Here is a 4,334-nt window from a genome sequence, read left to right as displayed (position 1 = left end):
CTGCACTCGAAAATGGAAACTTGAACGGTGGATTTCTGAAGCACTTTCCCTTTCTTTTTTTTTAATTATGATTATTATCATTAAACGCGACTGAGTGTAATTATCAGACTCCCTCTTTCTTTTGAGTTGGACAATCACTTGTTGTTTTGGAGGGGAGGGTTAACAGATTTAATGATGGAGGAATTGGCCTGGGATTTGCATTTAGGAGAAAGGTTAGGAAAACAAAGAAGTGTAGTGATTTTCTAAACTTTTTTTTCAGGGCTTTCCCTTTTTCTTTAAAGCTTTTTTTTTAATTTTGGAAACACAGCTGCTTTTCATCATTGACAAGTTCCACATTTCGCCATTAAAAGTCCTCAACCTTTCAATTTACTCTGTGACACGAGTAATTTCATAAATGTTTAAAGGCGTTTCAGGAAATTAGACCTATATGTCTTCAATTAAATAAGAGATAAAGACTTTGTCAGATTTAAATATACCCCAACTAGATCTACGTGCCTATCCACATTGTGGGCAACAAGAACCAATGATGACTGATGGTAACACGCACTCAAACCTAGTGTCTTCAGTTTGGTGGAACTCTCTAAGCAGTGAGGGAATCCCTTCCCCGGTGGTAGGCCTGCGGAGCCTGCAATAATAACAAGAGGCAAACCGCAGACATTTACGCATGCAACCACTGCGCATGAGGTGGTGTGAGCCTACTCCTTTAATACACGAAGCAGGGAGGAATCCCAATAGGAAGCCATAAATAACACTCCTGGACATTTGTGCAACTCATAAAACAAACAATATTGTCGCCTGCGTGCATTTGCAGGAAGCGTGTGTGTGCAGAGATGGCCAACGTGTTGAGCAAAACCATTCTTCCCACACACACACACACACACACACACACACACACAACTATTGAGGTATATCCTGCAGCAAAACTACTCTTATATACTGGGGTATTTTTTTTAAAAATGAGACAAAGAGTATAGCCATGCCATAGTGGATACAATGCAATAAAATAAACTAATAATTCGCAACCATAGGTACCTGCATGAACCCACAGGAACAGAGCTAAACTCGCCCAAAGGCTATATTCGCAACATGTGTGCAGCGCAGGATCCCGCTACTCTTCTAAGAAGCTTCGAACACACTTGCTCTTCGCTCAATCTGCCATGTTGGACGTGATGTTTCCCTGATTAATGGGACTCTGCGGTGTATATGGTCCAGGCCAAAGCCCCGAGGTTGATAAAGGGGAGCCGGGGCTGGCAGGCTGTCTGGCCCCGGCACGGCTGCCGATGGAGCCCTGCAGGGGCCATACTGGGAGCAGAGACCGAGCCATTATACTGCTGCTGGCGTTTCAGGGTTAAATTCCAGTGCGGATTGGGAAGCAGTAGACTGTAACTTCTATAGAATAACATTAGAAAGAATACGTGGGGAAAGAACAAAAACAATGCTTAAAACAGTTGTTTTTTTAAAATAAAATAACACTAAAAAAGGTTTTCTAAAGAGCTCAGAAATGGTATTTGTGGCTGACGCGCATGTTTGGGACACGAAGTTATGGGTAACGCTAACAGACACAGGCCGCGTTAAGGTCAGCGCTTTGCATTGATCTTTGGGACAATTAAACACACGGGGACCGATAAAAGCTGTCAGGACGTTTTTATGTTTAATCTCTCAACTGTAAAGTATTAGCCCGTCACTGGCCCCTTCGCACAAGGTCACTCACGAGCTCAGAATATCTTGGCGTACAAAATATTAATAAACAAAACAAGGGGTGGGAGATTTGTGTGTGTTTTTGCATCAACAATTACTTACTTACCGTACCATTTCCCCCCTTTCACTGCCCTTTCTCTCTAGCACAAACTGTGCACTGCAGCCTCACAAACCTGCAGATTGCAAAAACACACTTTCTGATTTTAAAACCTAAAGCTGCTGCTGCAGGACTGCTGTATAATATAATTATATGATTATATAATGTGCATCGTCAAGCTCAAATTGAAAACAATGCTGAAATAAACTCCTAGCGTACATCTATCTTGAATCAAGGAACTGTTCAACTACTTAATAAGAATAAATTATTCAATTAATTCTGCACTGTTTTCTCAGCGCAAACACAGCGAGAGGCTTTTTCAGATAATGCGTGCACAGTGCGTCACACAGTCTCAACGCAATGCAAGACGCACGTAACAGCGTCATCCATGAGATTATATCCCAGTACAGTCTATACACTGTGGTTTGGGCTCCTGATAACACGCAGGCTCTTTGCAAACCGATCCTACAGCCAAACTCTACAGAGGCTATGCATTCAATAATTATGGCCGGCTTTGCGATGCGAATAAGGCAGGAGGATGGATACATTTATTGTAATTAATTGTATAAATTCAAAACAAAAGCTTATACTTAATGACTCACTTAATGACGTGAAACACGACTCTGAGTTTGAGTGACTGACCGACTAAACAGAGAGCAGAGCTTCTGTTTAAGGTGTAAAACAAACGTTCCCCCATGAGAAGCTGGTATAAATACTGTGTGTGTGTGCGTGTGCGTGCGTGTGTGTGCGTGCGCGCGTGTCTGAGTGTGTGTGTGTGTGTGTGTGTGTGTGTGTGTGTGTGTGTGTGTGTGTGTGTGTGTGTGTGTGACCCATGTGCTTTTCCCCTGTAAATGTATACAAGCTATAATAGAGCTGAGAAACGGGGTGGATTCAATTAACAATGACATATCGTCGTTTCCTCTCCCCATTCCAATGTTTCCCCCCTCCTTGGTATTAATAATTGGACCTTTTTGAAGTATGAGCTATACTTTTATGCTCAACAGTTGTGACTTTAAATAGTTCACAGATATCAAGGGTCGTCGTGTGTGATCGGAGGCTATTGACACAACTATGAGATATTTATTGTATCCTAAGATGTACTTATTTTTATTTTACAGCCCTAATTTCATACAAATCAGGGTTTAATATTGTATCAAAATACATTTAAAGTATATGGTGACTGCAATCGATCAATTTGCCTAAGGTCCGAGACCTCCATGAATTAAAACCAAGTAGTGCAAAGGTCAGGGACTCACAACCTTTTAATATTAATATAATCATACAGGCGTTACGTAGGCCCAGGATTTTCAATGGACACTATCATAACTGACATTGTATTCAGCAACGTTTCCATTGAAGTCATGTTTATGCATATGATTGCAGCCTCGGTCATGGCTTAGCGTGAGGAGGGTGGGGGAACCGCGTGGGGAAACAGCGCTGCCTCTGCTGGGTTTTTACCCGGCATCCCCCTGCACAGAGACGGGGTCAGAGGGAGGGGATGGCGGCCTGTGTGTGTGTGGAGAGAGAGAGAGAGAGATAGAGGGAGAGATGGGAACAACACTGCTGCTGCAAGTTTTCCCTTTCAAAAATTCACAATCAAACGTTAGATGGAGTAAATAAGTGCTGAATAAGTTATTGGGTAGTTTGTCACTGTAGTTTAAACAATAACAAATGTAATTGAATAGGATTAAACGGCAGCACATGCGTTTTAAATTGCTATAGAAGTTTAGGCTTTGATGCACATGCCTCTATTTGTTTGGGCTCCTGGGGATTCCACAGAATGGGTTGTATAAAAAAAAATAAGGTTGGAATATTATTATTAGTATAATTAGCATTATTTAGTCTACCAAAATCAAAATGTCCCATCACCAAATGAGCGCTGACGTGAGGGTGTTTTCCAGCATGCTTGCGTACATTCAATTCAAATACTCTCGAGTTAATAAGTGACCCCCAAAAGCGCCGAAGACACGTTTCAGAAAAAGACACAGGGAGCCCACAGAGCCGATGCCTGGTGGGGTTTTCCTGGCCAGAGGGGACTGCATGGCGGAGGGAGGGTGGGGGGCAGCACCAGTGGGGCTTCTGCTCGGTCATGGAGCTCAACTCCATTTGTAAAGGCTTTTCTGCGGGCAGGAGAGAGCCAGATGTAGCCTAATGTTGAAGGGAGCATGAGACTGGAGCAACTTTGAACATACAATTCAATCAGTTATCATCACGCCCGCTTTAATGAGGGCAGCTATGCGCCAGGAGTTAGAGGCGACCAGTGCGGTCAGGTTAGGGCTCTTGAGGGCCGTTATCCTGCCGTGGATCGACGTCTTGAAACGGGTCTTATTGGTAAAGCCTAAAAAAACGATTGGCCTCTGTTTTCTGTTGGCCTATAATAATACTGCTCATATAGGCCACAGCTCCTATCAGAGGTTTACAGTATTTATAATTTATCACAACAAGAGGATCGTTTATAGGCCAATACAAAACTATACACGTTGCTTATGTTCAGGCGCCGTTTAAGCTTCAATATTAGTGGATTTGCAGAGATGATTTA

Source organism: Echiichthys vipera (assembly GCF_963691815.1).
Source record: "Echiichthys vipera genome assembly, chromosome: 21".
Classification (NCBI taxonomy): Eukaryota; Metazoa; Chordata; class Actinopteri; order Perciformes; family Trachinidae; genus Echiichthys; species Echiichthys vipera.
This window is presented reverse-complemented; position numbering follows the sequence as displayed.